At 45.3% G+C, this 19,309-nt stretch overlaps 1 protein-coding gene across 11 annotated transcripts in view; it reads right to left on the reverse strand.

The window, feature by feature from the left end:
• LOC137423325 (TBC1 domain family member 14) overlaps positions 1–19,309 on the reverse strand; it is a 150,202-nt gene that overhangs the window by 88,812 nt on the left and 42,081 nt on the right. The window contains exon 1 of one of the 11 annotated variants that reach the window (XM_078774330.1): positions 1,180–1,535. The exons of the other annotated variants lie outside the window; for them this stretch is intronic. The gene's annotated coding sequence lies outside the window, so the exon portion shown is untranslated. Of the gene's footprint in view, positions 1–1,179; positions 1,536–19,309 lie in introns of those variants that run through there. 11 annotated transcript variants of the gene reach the window in all.

Raw genomic sequence — 19,309 nt, forward strand, 5'->3', positions numbered from 1 at the left:
GTGGGCCAAACTGCCAGTAGAGAGGTGTAGGAAGCTCATTCATGGCTATCGTAAGCACTTGACTGCAGTTATTTTGTCCAAAGTCTGTGCTACCAAATAGTAAGTCGAGGGTGTCAATAATTTTGTCACTGCCATTTCTATTTATTTTCTGATTTAAAAGGATATATTAAGTTCTGAATCAAAAACAAAGGTTCTGTAATGTTAACGGTGAAATAAATAATTGTGGAGACCAAATACTTTTCGTGAATTTCAACTTATTTTTAGGGAAAATTGTGAGTTATTTGAAAAAAGTGCAAGGGTGCCAATATTTTTGGCCACGACTGTATATAGTTAAGAAAATGGCTTCGGGGTTACTTACGGTTAGTTTATTGTCAATATTAGAATAAGATGTCCTGTTGTGCCCCAAGTTAGCGCTGCTAGGATCATTTGTACTAAGAGAAAACAATCACCCTACAAAGCCTCCTGTTTTTCTTCTTCACCCACTTCCTTGTCGAGTCTGGTCTACTATGCCATAGCATCATGGCCACCGTTATCTGGCGTGTGGGGCCATGCCCTTTATTATTGCCTTATCTTGTTTGTTAGTTCCTCACTAGTGTGTGGTGACTGGGGAATGGGAGGGGAGCAGTCGGCGCAGGGCATCACTATGAGCGACGCCCCAGGCAAAGGGGCCACATGGCCTGAAGCGCAGCTAATTGGAAGATTCTGATAATGTGGTATGTGATGCTCTTTTAAAGGCATTCTGCAGCTGTATTTAGGCAGTTCGAGTCTGCAGTCGCAGTGGAAGACGTACCAGAGGATAATTTGCCCTAGTCGGAGTGAAATCAGTATCTAATAAAAGAGGAACGCAATCTATGTGAGAGTTGGTGTTGAGCCATGAGTACAAGCCAGCATAAGCAGTATGACTGTCAGTACCCTGACCAGCATGCCACACTGTGCCTCCTGGCCTCTCTCTAAAGTAAAAGCCACATCCCTTCCATCCGTCTCACTCTGTTCTGTCCTGTCCTGTATGCTTTCTATACGATTCTGGCATTACAACATTATCCTACAATTCGGCATCGAGTCTGTCTGTGTCTAGCTAAGTGGGTTGCATCACATTAATCTCCATCTCTACCACGTAGATCATTCATTACCTACTGTGGTCGCCTTGCCCTTGTTAATAAATTCGTGTTTTTAGCTCACCTGGAACGAAGTTCCGGGGAGCTTATGCAATGGCGCGTTGTCCGTCCGTCAGTCCGTAAACACTTGCAACTTCTTCTCCGAATCCGCTGAAGGGATTGTGACCAAACTTGGCACAAATGATATTTGTTGTATTGTGACTAAAGTTTGTTCACGGCATTTTAAAAAATAAAAAATTGGGGTTTAAGGGGATTTACCGGGGGTCAAATTGGATCCAGGTTTGACCCCCCAAAATAGTAATTTGCTTTTTTTCTCAGAAACTACACACACAATTTCGATGAAACTTGACCGCAACCTTCATCACCCGTGATGTACCGAAGTTTGTTCACAGCACTAGGAAAATCGAAGTCAAAGGATGTCTACGGGAGGGGGGGGGGGGGGGGGGGGACAAAGTGGGTCCAGGTTTGACCCCCCAAAATAGGTATTTGCTATCTTCTCTAAAACTACACACACAATTTCGATATTTTGGACACATATCAAGACCGGTTATGTTAGATTGTATATAGCCCATACCTTAAGATGGATGAAGTTGTGATCGTCCCAGCAGATGAGGATCACGTGACCCATAGCCTATGGTTAGTTTCTTTGTTAAATAAGTATCGTCCTCTATTCATTGGGCCTTCATGTCTTGGGATTCTGTGCAGTGTCTTGCGTTGTGTTTAGGTTACATATGTGTGTGTGTGTGTGTGTGTGTGTGTGTGTGTGTGTGTGTGTGTGTGTGTGTGTGTGTGTGTGTGTATATATATATATATATATATATACACACACACACACATATTATAGAGCTTTAAGGTCATCCTGCCTGCCTGCTTTGGCCTTGGTGTTATCATCCTCCACCATTGCCTGTTGATGGTCCTGTTCTTCTCCTCATCATCTCTTCGTCGTCCTGCTCATCTCATCGCCTGCTCCGAGCCCATCCTCTCATCGCCTGCTCCGTGCCCATCCTCTCAACCGCTGCCACCAGAGATAAGTCGCCATTTTGTGTCCCTCGCCCCGTCTGTGCTTGTGACTTGACGCCTTCGTTTTTATCGGATCTATTTTACTTCATTGTATATAGTTATTATTGATTTCATTCTCAGTTTATTTGTTCGGGATTAAACCCGTTTGGTTTTATTCAAAACTTTATCCCGGTGTGTACCCTGGTTAGAATAGGTACACCGTACCCCTGCGTGTCGTAAGAGGAGACAAAGAGGGTTGGCGGCAGGAAGGGCATCCGGCCATAAAAACATTGCCTCAAAAAGAGAACCATGACAATTACAACTACATATGGGCAGGGTACAGCCCGAAGTGGAGATCGGTTTCTGAGGTTTGGGACATGGAATGTAGGGACAATGACAGGGAGATCAGGAGAAGTGGTGGAAGTATTGATCAGAAGAAGAGTTGACATATGTTGTGTGCAAGAGACGAGATGGAAGGGAAGTGGTGTGAGAATGGTGAAGGGTAGGCAGGGACAGAAATACAAGTTTGTGTGGCAAGGGTGCCCAGAGGGCATGAATGGTGTTGGTGTCCTGTTTTCTGAGGAGTTTGTAGACAGTGTGTTGAGTGTGACTAGAGTGAGTGATAGGTTGATGATGGTGAAAATGATGATTGGAAAGCTCTTGGTGAACGTGATCTTGGGATATGCTCCGCAGGTTGGTCGGAGTGATGAAGAGAAGGACAAGTTCTGGTGTGCGATAGAGAAGCTGATGGAAAATGTGAAAGATGAGGAAGTTGTTGTGGTAGGAGGAGACCTAAATGGACATGTGGGAAGGAGTATGGACGGTTTTGAGGGAGTTCATGGGGGTTACGGATATGGTACGAGAAATGGAGAAGGTGAAAGGATTTTGGAGTTTGATTTTATGGAGCTGATTTGTTGATTTGTAATACTCAATTCCAGAAAGGGGATAATATGCTTGTTACATACACGTCAGGAGGGTCGACGACAACCGTTGACTACCTGATGGTGCATAGGCGAGATAGGGGGCACCTCTGGGACATAAAGGTGATCCCGGGGGAGGAGGCTGTTTGACAGCACCACTTGGTTGTCTGCGACATAAGGGTGAAAGGTGCGAGGCGAGCTCAGCGGGTGAAGTACCAACCGAGAATGAAGGTGTGGAGGTTGAAAGAGGTGACAGTAAGGGAGGCATTAAAAGAGAGGCTGAGTAGGGTACAGGATGATGTGGTTGAGCTTGAACGTGGTTGGATGTCAATGAAAGATAGTCTGTTGGGAGCCGTTGGTGAGGTATGTGGATGGACAAAAGGACCACCGAGGCACTCGGAAACATGGTGGTGGGATGAGGAAGTTGGAAAGAGGATTGACGAGAAGAGGAAGAAGTTCAAGGAGTGGCAGAAGGCGAAGGGTACGGGAGCAGAAAAAGCAGAGCATGAAAGTTATAAGGCAGCCAAGAAGGCTTTTTTTTTTTTGTATACTGAATCGAGGCTCGTGAAAGAGCTAAAAAAAAAGAGGTAGCAAAGGCGCAGGAGGCATGTAGGAAAATGTTCGGAGAAAGCTTGGATTCGGAAGAGGGTCAGAGAGCGGTATTCAGGATTGCAAAGCAGATAGCGAAAGAGAGGTGCGATGTGATGGGGGTGAGTTGCTTGAAGGATGAAGTGGGACAAATCGTTGTGGACCCAGATGGAATTAAAGGAAGATGGAAAAGATATATGGAAATGCTGTTGAATACAGAGAATGAATGGGATGGCAACATAGAGAGTAACGCAGTTTTAGGACCGGCAGAGAAGATAACTGAGAAGGAAGTTGAGGAAGTGATAAAAGCAATGAAGAGTAGAAAAGCGGGAGGGCCGACGGGAGTTGTGGGAGATATGTTGAAGGGAGCAGGAAGTTGGGGTGTGAAGAGAATGACAGAGATCTGTAATCTGGTGGTGAAAGAAGGCCGCATTCCAGTGGTTGGGAACTGAGTACCCTCGTCCCTCTATACAAGGGGAAAGGTGACCCTCTGGAGTGTGGCTCGTACCGAGCGATAAAGTTATTGGAGCATGGAATGAAGGTATTGGAAAGGGTGTTGGAGAGGAGGATAAGGAAGAAGGTTAAGATCGACGAAATGCAGTTTGGATTTATGCCAGGAAGAGGAACGACAGACGCGCTCTTTATTGTGAGGCAGTTGCAGGAGAAGTACATGGAGAAGAGGAAGAAATTGTTTCTTGGGTTTGTTGATCTGGAGAAAGCATTTGATAGGGTTCCATGCGAAGTATTGACATGGACATTGAGGAAGTTAGGAGTGGAGGAATGGTTGATCAGAGTAGTGATGGCAATGTACAAAAGAGCGCGCACAGCTGTAAGGACAAAGTACGGGAACAGTGGTGAGTTTGAGGTGAAGGTGGGAGTGCATCAGGGGTCGGTACTAAGTCCACTACTATTTGTAGCTGTGATGGAGGTGCTGGCTCAGAACGTAAAGAAGGGTTTACCGTGGGAGTTGTTGTATGCAGATGATCTGGTGTTGATTGCGGAACGTATGGATGGACTGAAGGAAAAGATGAACAAGTGGAAGGAATGTATGGAGACAAAAGGTCTGAAGGTGAATATAGGAAAGACGAAGGTGATGGCAAGTGGTAAAGCATGTGGTGAGGTGGAAAGAACTGGGAAGTGGCCATGTGCTGTGTGCAGGAAGGGTGTCGGAGTGAACTCCATTCAATGTACAATGTGCGCTGAGTGGGTTCATCAAAAATGTAGTGGTCTGAGAGGGTCATTAACCAGTGTGGCAGCTACATTCAAATGTCAGGTGTGCAGAGAGGGAGCTGCAGATGGAGGAAATGTTGAGTTGGATCTTGGAGACGGCGTGAAGCTGGAAGGTGTGAAAACATTTTGCTACCTCGGAGACATGCTGAATGGAGAAGGTGGATCAGACTCGGCAACGGTTGCAAGGGTGAGATGTGCATGGAAGAAGTTTCGGGAACTGAGTGGCGTGCTGATGAGGAGGGGAGTGTCGTTGAAGCTGAAGGGAAAGGTGTATGCTGCATGTGTGAGAAGTGTTATGATTTATGGGAGCGAGACATGGGTAATGAACATAGAGCAGCAACGAAGGCTGGAAAGGGTGGAAATGCGAATGGTTCGGTCGATGTGCGGAGTATCGTTGAGAGAGAGGAAGACAAATGATGAATTGCGAAAGATGATGGGAATAGAGCCTGTGATTGATGCTGTGAAAAGGAACAGGTTGAGATGGTTTGGTCATGTGTTGAGGAAGGATGAAAGTGACTGGTATACATACACACGTGACCAAAAGTATTGCAGACACGCCTTCTAATAAGTGGATTCGGCTGTTTCAGCCAAACCAATTGCTGACATGTATATACGTATAATCAAGCACATAGCCATGAAATCTCCATAGACAAACATTGGCACTAGAATGGGCCGCACTGAAGAGCTCAGTGATTTTCAACGTGGCACCGTCACAGGATGCCACCTTTCCAACAAGTCAGTTCATCAAATTTCTGCCCTGCTAGAGCTGCCCCAGTCAACTTTCAGTGTTATTGTGAAGTGGAAATGTCGAGGAGCAACAAAAACTCAGCCGCGAACTGGTAGGCCACACAAGCTCACTGAACAGGACCACCGAGTGTTGAACCGCGTAAAAATTGTCTGTCCTCAGTTGCAACACTCACTACCGAGTTCCAAACTGCCTCTGGAAGCAACGCCAGCACAACAACTGTTCGTCGGGAGCTTCATGAAATGGGTTTCCATGGCCGAGCAGCCGCAGACAAGCCTAAGATCATCACGTGCAATGCCAAGCGTCGGCTGGAGTGGTGTAAAGCTCGCCGCCATTGGACTCTGGGGCAGTGGAAACGCATTCTCTGGAGTGATGAATCACGCTTCACCATCTGACAGTCCGGCGGACGAAATTGAGTTTGGCGGATGCCAGGAGAACGCTACCTGCCCAAATGCATAATGCCAACTGTAAAGTTTGGTGGAGGAAGAATAATGGTCTGGGCTTGTTTTTCATGTTTTGGGCTCGGCCCCTTAGTTCCAGTGAAGGGAGATCTTAACACTACAGCTTACAATGACATTCTATACGATTGTGTGCTTCCAACTTTGTGGCAACAGTTTGGGGAAGGCCCTTCCCTGTTTCAGCATGACAATGCACCTGTGCACAAAGCGAAGTCCATACAGAAATGGTTGGTCGACATCAGTGTGGAAGAATTTGACTGGTCTGCACAGAACCCTGACCTCAACCCCATCGGAAACCTTTGGGATGAATTGGAACGCCGACTGCGAGCCAGGCCTAATTGCCCATCAGTGCCTGACCTCACTAATGCTCATCTGGCTGAATGGAAGCATATCCCCGTAGCAATGTTCCAACATCTCGTGGAAGGCCTTCCCAGAAGAGTGGAGGCTGTTATAGCAGCAAAGGGGGGGACCAACTCAATATTGATGCCCATGATTTTGGAATTAGATGTTAGACGAGCACATGCGGGTGTGATGTTCGTGTGTCCACATACGTTTGGCCATGTAGTGTACATATATATATATATACATATATATATATATATTGTTGCGGATATGGGACTTGGCCTCAATATCCGCTTGTAAATACTCCCCTATTTCCCCAATACTCCCCAACTATCCCCAATCCCCCCATTCCCTAGTCCCATTGCCTGTAAATAACACTCTGTAGAACCGACCTTCCCCTTTTTCCCCCATTAAATGTCGTGCCCAGGTCCACCGCATCTCACGTAGACAACTTTCGGACATCTTGCTAGTTATTCTTAGTCTATGTCAGTTAAGGACTCGTTTCCATCAATTCTGACTCTTCGTTGCACCAGAATGTGATTATATGGCACCAGTAGTGAGTTTAGGACCTTCCCTTACCTCCTCCCATCTTCTTCCCCAAACAACAACAACAACAACAACTACAGCAACAACAACAACTACAGCTACAACAACAACTACAACAACGGCGCGTGGGGGGAGTGTGCGTCCTCACACCGGCTCGGTTAGCCGCCATGACCATGCGCTCCACGGGGTTACCACGAAGGGGCTCCCTGTCAGCCCCTCGTCAAGGGTGGAGCCGGTAACCCCCCCGCACGCACCCAATGAGAAGCAACGAGCCGATTCCATCTGGGGCGGAGCTAACGAGCCGAGGGCGTGTCACTCCCCGCCGGATATACGCGGCCACGTACCGGACGTGACGTGAGATGCGCCCCGAGCTTGAAGAGGAAGAACCAGTCGTGACCTCCGAGCGCTGTGACCTCCCTGCATCTACTGGACCGTACAGTACCCTGTCCTTGAGCCAAGAGTGCACCTTGAGCCATCGATACCCGCTTTCCTTGCCATCAATCCCCGTGTGAGTCAGCCTTGTCCCGTTTATCTGTCGTCTGTTGGGGTTAATATAAGAGTGTGTCTAAGTGCCTGTCTTTCTATGATGTCCCTCTTGTAGTTGTAATCTAACCTTCCGCCTTAATATAACCTCCTCCGGAGGTCTTGAGAACCGTATCCCTGGTGTCGTGTCATTTTAATCCCAGCCGTGTGTCTTTTCCTTCATTGATCTAGCGTAGCGCGATTAGTCAACGTTCGGGTATAATCGGGTAACTTGTGCAGACGTGGTCATACCAAACCGCTCGGTAAATAACATCTAAGCCGCGTCTGTAACAATATATATATACATATATATATATATATATATATATATATATATATATATATATATATATATATATATATATATATATACATATATATATACATATATATATATATATATATATATATATATATATATATATATATATATACATACATACATACATATATATAATCGGGAGATTAAATCAGACGCGGACGTAGCTTCAGGACGGTCGATGTTTTTAAAGGTTTTTCGATTCGATTTTTTTTTTCGGTCGATTTTTAAAAATCTTTTTAAAGATCGTCCATCCTGAAGCTACGTCCGCGTCTGATTTAATGTCCCGATTACTTATTTAATGCAAATGAGATGCCCTGCTCGTACTGTGGAGTTTCTACTATTTCTCAGTTTTATATATATATATGCACACACACACACACCACACACACACACCACACACACACACACACACACACACACACACACACACACACACACACACACACACACACACACACACACACACACACACACACACACACACACACACACACACACACACACACACACACACACACACACACACACACACACACACACACACACACACACACACACGTCGTGGAAGGACTCAAACACAGAATGGATCAGGACTAAATAGAACACAAGGAGAACTAGAAAGAGGGGGGCGGGGGGGTACATCAACAGCAGAGTTGATGAACAAAATAGATGGAGACTTGGATAAATAAGGGATGTCGCAAAGAATGAGGAGTATGGGAGGACGCACAAGGTGGACAATATGGATACAGAAGCAAACTGGGGGGAGGGGCGGGGAAGGGGGTGGGAGAAGTATAAAACAAATGGACACTGCTAGGACTTCCAGGAAAGAAGTCGGTCTTTCAAAAAGGTAGATCTGGGGTGAATCAACGGGGATAGCGGCTGAAGAGGAGGAAGTTTTGATGGATAGAAGGGAGGGGTGGGAAAACAAGATAAAGCGGGAGGGAGAGGGGAAACCGCGGGGAGAGAAGGCAATAATTATTACCAATGTTTTTTCTTTTTTAGTATTTAAACTTTAGACAAAGGGTAAGATGCTCAGAGGAGGTAGGGGGTGAAAAGATAATCAAAAAAAAAAAGAAAAAGCATACAGCGAAAGAAAGAAATTAAGTTTACAAAATACCGACGGGGCGAGGGAATCCTCGAGGGACCAGGCCCCACACACAGTGTGAACAAAAAAACGACTAATTACACACAAGTTTGCGCAAATTACAAACCAAGACTAACGAGAAACATAATAAAATAACTGGTGGAAATTTGACAGACACGATTGGGAAAATACTCTACTTTGATGACGTGGAGAGCTCGAAGGACGCTTCCTTGCCGGAGGAACTGGAAGTGGAAGTCCCCATTGCGGAAGTGATTCAACTTACTATTCCTGCTGTGGTCATTCATGCAAGGGACATGGCATATTGTACCTGAAAAAGTCTTCTTCCTCTGACTCACATTCAACCTTCAACTCTCCTTGAAATAATTGCAAATAAGTTATTCGTGAGGCGAAAAATTCCTTTAGCTAAAGGAAGTGTAACAACCTCTCCTCTCACTAATAGGTATTTTGGTATTTAGCCAAATTTATCTCTGACAACTTCTGGAGCTCCACCTTCCCTTCACTGTTCTGATGATATTTTTTGACTAAACAAGAGAAGAATGACCACAGTGTGGTCACCAGCTGCGACATGTAGAATCATGAGGATATCCGTTGCAATATGCGCTACCAAATTCGACCAGTCATTAAATTATACGCATGCACTAGCGTCTTTTTGTCTTTCAGTTCTGGTCTTGTCCTTTGTTTTGCGACGCAACATGCTTCATCAGCTGATTACATAATGTATGGACGTGAATGTTATTTCTGTTAATGTTAATTCATTAATGTTATTTATTAATGTTAATTCTGGGTGGCAGAGGGATAATTTGAAACGGGCTTGGTCGGTAGGTGAAGTCCGAATGTATGCACATGCGCTATTCAATAATTACACCTAATTTGTGTCAAGTTATGTGAAACGAGATTGATATGAAAACAATCATGTTGTCTTTGTTGCTAAATTTATTCTGGTTTCTTCAAACAAATCGCGATTTTAGTCCGCGATGTTCTTACCTCATACCAACGCACGTCCGAGTGTCTGCGCATGCGCTATTCAATAATTACACCTAATTTGTGTCAGGTTCTGTGAAACGAGATTGATATGAAAACAATCATGTTGTCTTTGTTGCTAAATTTATTCTGGTTTCTTCAAACAAATCGCGATTTTAGTCCGCGATGTCCTTACCTCATACCAACGCACGTCCGAGTGTATGCGCATGCGCTATTCAATAATTACACCTAATTTGTGTCAGGTTCTGTGAAACGAGATTGATATGAAAACAATCATGTTGTCTTTGTTGCTAAATTTATTCTGGTTTCTTCAAACAAATCGCGATTTTAGTCCGCGATGTTCTTACCTCATACCAACGCACGTCCGAGTGTATGCGCATGCGCTATTCAATAATTACACCTAATTTGTGTCAAGTTCTGTGAAACGAGATTGATATGAAAACATTCATGTTGTCTTTGTTGCTAAATTATTTATTCTGGTTTCTTCAAACAAATCGCGATTTTAGTCCGCGATGTTCTTACCTCATACCAATGCACGTCCGAGTGTATGCGCATGCGCTATTCAAAAAGGCACCCCAACAACAACGCGGTCCTCTCATAGAGCTGCTCGTCGCAGCTAAAAAGCAACTCTTTTGAGTTACCTTTTCTCCTTTTTTTGTATATAGAATTGAGGCTCGTGTAAGAGCTAACACATTAAACATGAAAACATGTACAGACACATAAAACATACAATGAAGGGAGTGGGAGACAAGAGAGGGAGAGGGAGAGAGAGAGGGAAGCACACAAGCACAACAGTAGAGAACATGGACATCAGTAGATCTGTAGAGGGAGAGGGCGGAGGGCTGGGGAGGGGGGAGGGGTACACTGTAAAAAGCAAATGAACACCACTAGGAATTTCAGGAAAGAAGTTGGGGATTGAAAGAGGTGGATTTGGGGTGTTTTAACAGGGGTAGAAAAGATCAAGGTTTTGGATGGGGTAGATAAGAGATGGTGATGAACAGCCGTTTTAAAGACCTGGAGGGAGGAGAGGGATTGAAGAGAGTGTGGGAATTTGTTCCAGAGGTGGGAGTAAAGAGGAATAAAAGAGTGAAGGTGAGCAGAGAGTCTTGATTTTGGCAGTTTCACCAGAAGACAGTTTCACCATCAATTCCACAATGGATGACCCTAACATTCCAACACCCCCTGATACACCCCTTACCAATCCTATGCGTCCTCCTAGAATCTATTTTCATACAGTCAAAAAGCAGTCTTCTTTCTTTTTCAAACAAACTTTCATACAGTCTTCAAGCTCCCCTCTTTCGGCTTTCCTCCTTCACTCTGTTCTCTCATAGCAAGCTCTCTCTCCCCATTCTGTCCCGTCTCCTACACCCTTTCTTCTTTTTAAAAATAATCTTCTTTAGTCTACACAACCATCCTAGGACCCTGGGTTCGAATCCCGGTTGATAGCTGAATTAATGCCAGGGGGGTTGACTCAGCCTGTCATCCTTCCGAGGTCAGCAAATTGAGTACCAGTTCACTGGTAATTCCCTGTGTGTTGTAAGAGGCAACTAACAGGGTTGGGGCAGGAAGGGCATCCGGCCATAAAACATAGCTTCAAAAAGGGGACCACGGTGCCCAAAAAAGGCCAACCCCTGCTCTGTGGGGAAAAATGACCTCTATAGGTGGTTCTTCTTCTTCTATTCTACACAACCATATGCATTCGTATGCTGATGACAACATTACATTCCTCTACCTTTCTCACATCTGCTCCATCTTCTCTTGCTCGATCTACATCTCGTTTTATGACGACTACCTCTATAAATTTGGATTTGGACTGGATTTATCATTAGGGCAAAAGTAATCAAGTTAAGTGTGATGCTTTTAAAACCCATCTCCTTTGAAGGCGCCACAATTTTACCACTCAATACAGTAAACATACTTGGTATTAATGTTACATCAAATCGATCTTGGAACCCTCACATTGTACAAATAGCTAAGTCTGTCTCTAAGAAACTGGGAGTCCGTTCGGTTCAGATGTCGAAGATTCTTCTCGTCTGAACAGTTCCTCCGATGATATATTACAAAGGATTGATTCATCCTTGTATGTCCTTGTATTAGTCCTTGTCCTTGTATTCGCCCTAATATATGTCCTTGTATTCGTCCTTGTATATAGTAATGCTCTCACATCGGGGGAGGTTCTAACTAGACATATTTACTTGACGAGTCAAGCCCAAAGCAATCCGACTCGACTCTCCCAACCCGATTTAAAGGCTCAATTTGATTCAATGTTGGCTCTTTCCCTTTTCTATAGACATTACTTTGGTTTCTGCCCCTGAGACCTGGCTGCTTGTATACGTCCGCCATTCGCTAAATCACAAAATACTCGGCAATTCATTACTCGCATGATTATCGTGTGGCCATTAGCAACACTAGGGTGGGTCATTATGATGTTTTTTTCCCCTTCATCACAAAGCTCTGAAATTCTTTACCTTCTCATTCCTTACCAACAGATATAGCCTTCCCCTTTTCAAAAATCAGGTTTTCCAGTTCCTCAAAAACTATTAGATTATTTCTCCTTCTCTTCATTTCTCTATTTCTTCAGTCCTTTTTTTATTTCATTGAAGGCCTGGCCTCGATGATGATACAGGGCTTAAGTTGAGTTTCATGTAAAAAGAATTTTTAACCTCCAACTATGACGATTAACTCGCATAAAGTTTCATGTACTGTATTTGTATTGAGTCCTCAGTTCACAAGAAGAATCAAGAAGACAAGATTTTTGAATATTTTTTGAACGTTGACACAATGTCAAGTTTGTGCTGGCACCAAAGTTATTACCTCCGTCACCAAAGGTGTACGGAGGTTATGTTTTCTCATCTGTCTATGAGCAGGATTAAAATCTTAAAAAGTTATGGATGGATTCAGATGAAACTTAGTGGAGAGGTTGGGTGTGCGTCAAGGACGGATTGATTCAGTTTTGGTAAAGATTCGGATCCGATAATTTTTTACTTTTAAAGTGATTCTTCAACATTGAGAGATCGGGCAAAACGATATACAGAGCATTCAGAAAGTATTCAACCCCCTTCACTTTTTTCACATTTTGTTATGTTGCAGCCTTATGCTGAAATCGTTTAAATTCATTTTTCCCCTCATCAATCTACACTCAATACCCCATGACAAAGCGAAAACAGGATTTTAGAAAGTTTTGCAAATTTATTAAAAAGAAAAAACGGAAATATCACATTTACATAAGTATTCAGACCCTTTGCTATGACACTTGAAATTTACCTCAGGTGCGTCCCATTTCGCTTGATCATCTTTGAGATGTTTCTACACCTGGATTGGAATCCACCTGTGGTAAATGCAATTGATTGGACATGATTGGTTCGGTTGCGAGAGGACGCTGGCGTTGCATATTCGCCGCTTCTCCGACTGGATGGATGTACAGGGTCCGCTTCTACCTTTCTGACCTGACATCTCACACCTGTCCTGCCTTTTCACACCCGCACGTGCCGCGTGTTCTCCGGCTGGATAACGGAATCTGCTTTTGATGGTACGGAATACGGAATTCGAAAGGCCCGCTCCCGTTGTTTGTGGCCGTGGCCTTGTTTGCCGGTGGCCTTGTGGCCTTGTTTGCCGCTGTGGTCTTGATTAGCGGCTGCAGTCGTTTGCCGCTGCGTTTGCCGCTGCATTTGCCGCTGCGTTTGCCGCTTTGCCTCCTCGACCTTGGCCTCGTACTCGTCCCTTCGCTCCTGCCTGGCATGGCTCTGAAGTACTCCGCCGCAAGGCTTCTTCTGCTCAATACCCGCTCCACCCCATCATGCATCTCTGCCATCAAATCAAATGGACTCCTCCGACGACCCAGGTACATTCACCGTGGCTCCGGTCGCAAGTTTGTTTATTCGCAATCAGGTCACTCCATCCCCGTCCTCTGGTCGGCTCAGCGCACTCTCACTCTTCGTCCCAGCGCACCTGGTCACAGCAACCCACACGATCGCACCTCTTGCCTACGAACCCTGGCTAAATCACCTGAATTCATCCCTGCTGTTCAAAACAACATCAAGCTCACCCTGTTCAACACCCGGTCCCTCAACAATAAATGCCTCATCCTGAACGAATACATCCTGGATAACAAACTGGACTTTCTCTGTCTCACCGAAACCTGGCAACAACCTCTGGACTACTACACACTCAACCTCACCACACCCAGTGGATATTCCTACGTCAATAAACCACGCTCGGAGGGCCGAGGTGGTGGAATTGCCGTTATCCACCGTCAAGACATCAAGACCAACCTCATCTCCATCTCATCTGCTCCATCATTTGAACACCTGGCTTTAAAACTCTCTGGTCACACGCAGTCAGTCATGGCTGTCGTCTACCGCCCTCCCAAACCACACCCATCATTCCTGTCTGACTTCTCCTACTTTCTGACCCAGCTATGTTCCCTCTCCCCCTCAATCCTCCTCCTTGGTGATTTCAATATCCACATGGACTCCACTGACTCCACAATAACCACTGACTTCACTGATTTACTCACCTGCTTTAACCTCACTCAACATGTCGACTTTCCTACCCATATCCGTGGTCACATTTTGGACCTTGTCTGCTCCACTGGATTAAATTTGCACCATCTCTATGGCTCCGACCTCACCCTCTCTGACCACTTAGCCATCACTCTGACCATCAACATCCCCGCCCCAACACCAAGGCATTATCGCACAATCAACTTCCGTAAGCTAAACGCTCTTTCACCTACCTCATTCTCATCCACCCTCTCTGAAAAAATGTCCACTTCTCCCTTCATTGACCTCCACACCCCTTCCGACCTCACTGACTACTACAACCACACTCTCTCCTCCTGCCTTGACCAGCTTGCGCCTGTAAAAACCAAAACAGTTTCTTTCACCCATTCTGCTCCCTGGTTTACCCCTGAACTCCACCTGATGAAAACTCGTGCTCGCCAACTTGAAAGACTCCGCAATAAAACGGGTCTCACAGTTCACTCCCAAGCCTACAAGGACCACATACAACACTACAAAGATGCCCTCTCCCGCGCCCGCTCTGCCTACTACTCTCAAATTATCCACTCTGGCTCCGGAAACCCAAAAGCACTCTTCTCGACAATAAACAAACTCCTCCGCCCCCTGAACACCACCACCCAGTCATTCACAGTAGACAACTGCATCTCCTTCCTCTCTTTCTTCCAACGCAAAATTGACAACATCTACAACAGCTTGACCACCGCCGCACCCGCTCCCCCTCCAACCACCTGCCCCCCCTTGTCCTGCCATCCCCTGTCTCGGTTCTCCCCAATCTCTCCTACTGACCTCTCTGAACTCCTCATAGGAATGAAAACTGCCACCTGCACTCTTGACCCCATCCCCTCCAGCTTTGTCAAAGCCTCCCTCCCTGCTCTCTCTCCACTTATCATTGCAACAATAAACTCCTCCCTGTCTACAGGCATCGTCCCACCTTCCCTCAAAATTGCTGCTGTTACCCCCATTCTAAAAAAACCTGGTCTAAACCCTGACACCCTAAACAACTTCAGACCCATCTCCAACCTACCCTTTCTGTCAAAAGTTTTGGAACGCGCTGTAGCCACTCAACTCAAACATCATCTCTCTGCCAATAACTTGTATGAAACATTCCAATCCGGATTCCGCTCCAACCACAGTACTGAAACTGCTCTCCTCAAAATCACCAACGACCTTCTCCTCTCCTCTGACGCTGGCAACCTCAACATTCTCGTCCTCCTCGACCTCAGCGCTGCCTTTGACACCATCGATCACACTATCCTCCTCACCCGACTTGAATCCACCTTTAACGTCACCGGCACTGCCCTCTCTTGGATTAAATCATACCTCTCTGACAGATGCCAGTTCATCTCCATCAATAACTGCAAATCCCCCACTGCTCCCCTCCCCCAAGGTGTCCCCCAAGGTTCAGTTCTTGGCCCCCTCCTCTTCATCCTTTACCTGTCCCCGCTCGGTCACTTAATCCGCCGTCATGGTCTCCAATTCCACTGCTTCGCTGATGACATCCAGCTTTTCATCTCCACCAAGTCCGTCTCCACCGACACCCACTCTATCCTGACAAACTGCATCACTGAAATAAAATCCTGGCTTCAAATCAACTTCCTCAAGCTTAACTGTGATAAATCTGAAATAATCATCATTGGCCCAAAAACGCTCACAAAATCCACCCATAACTTTGCCCTCAACATCGACGGTATCCCAGTATCCACCTCCCCTCACATCCGGAATCTTGGCGTCATCTTTGACCAAACCCTTTCCTTCGACAAATACACTAAACAGATCACAAAGTCAGCCTTCTTTCACCTGAAAAACATTGCCCGTCTCCGCTCATCCCTCTCCTCCACGGCTGCAGAAACCCTCATCCACGCCTTCATCACCTCCCGTCTGGACTACTGCAATAGCCTCCTCTATGGTTCACCCTCAAAAATCACCAATAAACTCCAATACATTCAGAACTCCGCTGCCCGTCTACTCACTCATTCCCGGACCCGTGACCACATCACCCCCGTCCTTTACAAGCTTCACTGGCTCCCCATCCCCCAGAGAATCCAGTACAAAATCCTCCTCTTGACATACAAAGCCCTCCATAACCTGGCCCCATCCTACCTGGCTGACCTCTCCAGACACACTCCCACCCGCAACCTCCGCTCTGCTGGTACCAACCTCCTGACCCCCTCCATCCGGACCAAATTCAGATCCTGGGGGGACAGGGCCTTCTCCATCGCTGCTCCCACCCTCTGGAACTCACTACCTCACACCATCAGAGACTCCTCCTCACTCACCACATTCAAAACATCACTAAAGACCCACCTGTTCAACGCTGCATTCAACATTCAACCCACAGCATTTAACCCCTGACTATCTCTTCTCCTTCTCCCTCCTTTTGCTTTAAATATTTCCCTATTGATTCTTGTCTTGTCTTTTTGATTCTTGTCTTATATATATGCCGTATATCGCTGCTGTTTGTTTTCTTGATTCTTGTCTTTTTGCAATTGTTGTTTTCATGTATTGTTATGCATTATGTTTTCCACTCTGTCAAAGCGCCTTTGGGCTTCTGGAAAAGCGCTATACAAAATAAATGAATTATTATTATTATTATTATGATTGGACATGATTTGACAGAAGCCAAAGTTCAATCTTGGTTTCATCAGACCACAGAATCTTGTTTCTCATAGTCTGAGAATCCTTTAGGTGCTTTTTTGCAAACTCCAAGCGGGTTTTCATGTGTCTTTCACTGAGGAGAGGGTTCCATCTGGCCACTCTGCCATAAAGCCCAGATCGGTGCAGTGTTGCAGTGATGGTTGACCTTCTGGAAGTTTCTCCCATCTCCACACAGGATCTCTGGAGCTCAGCGAGTGACCCTCGGGTTCTTGGTCACCTCTCTTATCAAGGCCCTTCTCCCCCGCTTGCTCAGTTTGACCGGGCGGCCAGCTCTAGGAAGAGTCCTAGTTGTCCCAAACTTCTTCCGTTTAAGAATTATGGAGGCCACTGTGCTCTTGGGAACCTTCAATGCAGCAGAAATTTTTTGTAGGCTTCCCCAGATCTGTGCCTCGACACAATCCTGTCTCTGAACTCTGCAGGTAGTTCCTTCAACCTCATGGCTTGGTTTTTGCTCTGATATGCATTGTCAGCTGTGAGACCTTATATAGACAGGTGCGTGCCTTTCCAAATCATGTCCAATCAATTGAATTTACCACAGGTGGACTCCAATCAAGGTGTAGAAACATCTCAAAGATGATCAAGAGAAATGGGAGGCACCCGAGCTAAATGTCAAGTGTCATAGCAAAGGGTCTGAATACGTATGTAAATGTGATATTTCAGTTTTTTCTTTTTAATAAATTTGCAAAACTTTCTAAAATACTGTTTTCTCTTTGTCATTATGGGGTATTGAGTGTACATTGATGAGGGAAAAAATGAATTTAAACGATTTCAGCATGAGGCTGCAAAATAACAGAATGTGAAAAAAGTGAAGGGGTCTGAATACTTTCTGAATGCACTGTATACTGTGCCTTCAGAAAGTATCCACACCCATCGACTTTTTCACATTTTGTTCTGTTACAGCCTGAATTTACACTTGGATTGAATTGAGATTGTTTTTGTCACTGATATACACAAAATACCCCATAATGTCAAAGTGGATATTTTTGGGGGAATCTTTTACAAAGTTATGAAAAATTTAAGATGGAAATATCTAATTTACATAAGTATTCAACCCCCAGGGTAATTACAGCTTCGAGTCTTCTTGGGTATGTCAGCATCAGCTTTGCACATCTGGATTTGGGGGGTTTCTCCGATTCTTCCTTGCAGATTTCCTCAAGCTCTGTCAAGTTTGATGGGGAGCGTCGGACGTCGGTGAACAGCAATCTTCAAGTCTTTCCAAAGATTCTCAATGAGATTAAAGTCTGGGCTTTGCTGGGCCACTCAATGACTTTCATTTCTTGTTCTGAGGACATTCCAGTGTTATTTTGGCTGTATGCTGATTGTCCTGTTAAAATGTAAATCTTCACTTCAGTCTAAGGTCTTTTGCACTTTGAAGCAGGTTCTCTTCAAGGATTTGCCTGTATTTGGCTCCATTCATTGCTCCCTCTATCCTTAACAGTCTCCCGGTCCCTGCCGCTGAAAAGCATTCCCATAGCATGATGCTGCCATCACAATGCTTCATGACGGTAGGAATGGTGTTATATAGGTGGTTTCCGCCAGACATAGCGATTTGCATTCAGGCCAAAGAGTTCAATTGGCGTATTATCAGACCACAGGGTCTTCTGCCTCATGCTCTCAGTCTTTCACGTGCCTTTTTGCAAACTCCAGACATGCCGTCATGTGCCTTTTTGGCAGGAGTGGCTTCCGTCTGGCCACTCTCCCATAAAGCCAGGATTTGTGAAGTGCTGCAGAGACTGTTGTCCTTCTGGCAATTTCTCCCATCTCAGCCAAGGATCTCTGCAGCTCACTCAGAGTGGTCAATGGGTCCTTCGTCAGCTCCGTAACTAAGGTCCATCTTGCCCGATTGCTCAGTTTGGTCGGACGGCCATCTCAAGGAAGAGTCTGGATCGTTCCATATTATTTCCATGTCCTAATGATGGAGATCACTGGGCTCTTGGGAACTTTCAAAACTCTAGAAATTGTTTCTTACCCTTCCCCAGATCTATAACCCCTCAAAATTATATCTCGGAGTTCTACGGACAGTTCCTTGGACTTAATGGTAGAGTTTCTGCTCTGACATGCACCGTCAACTGTGGGACCTTATATAGGAAGGTGTGTTTCTTTCCAAATCATGTCCAATCAATTGAATTGGAATCCAATCAAGTTGTAGAGAAATCTCGAGGATGATCAAAGGAAATTGGATGCACCTGAGCTCAATTTGTAGTGTCATAGCAAAGGGGCTGAATACTTATCGACTCAAGACATTTCAGGTTTTCATTTTT

This window comes from Myxine glutinosa, chromosome 3 (genome assembly GCF_964187855.1).
Source record: "Myxine glutinosa chromosome 3, kmMyxGlut1.1, whole genome shotgun sequence".
NCBI classification, from domain to species: Eukaryota; Metazoa; Chordata; class Myxini; order Myxiniformes; family Myxinidae; genus Myxine; species Myxine glutinosa.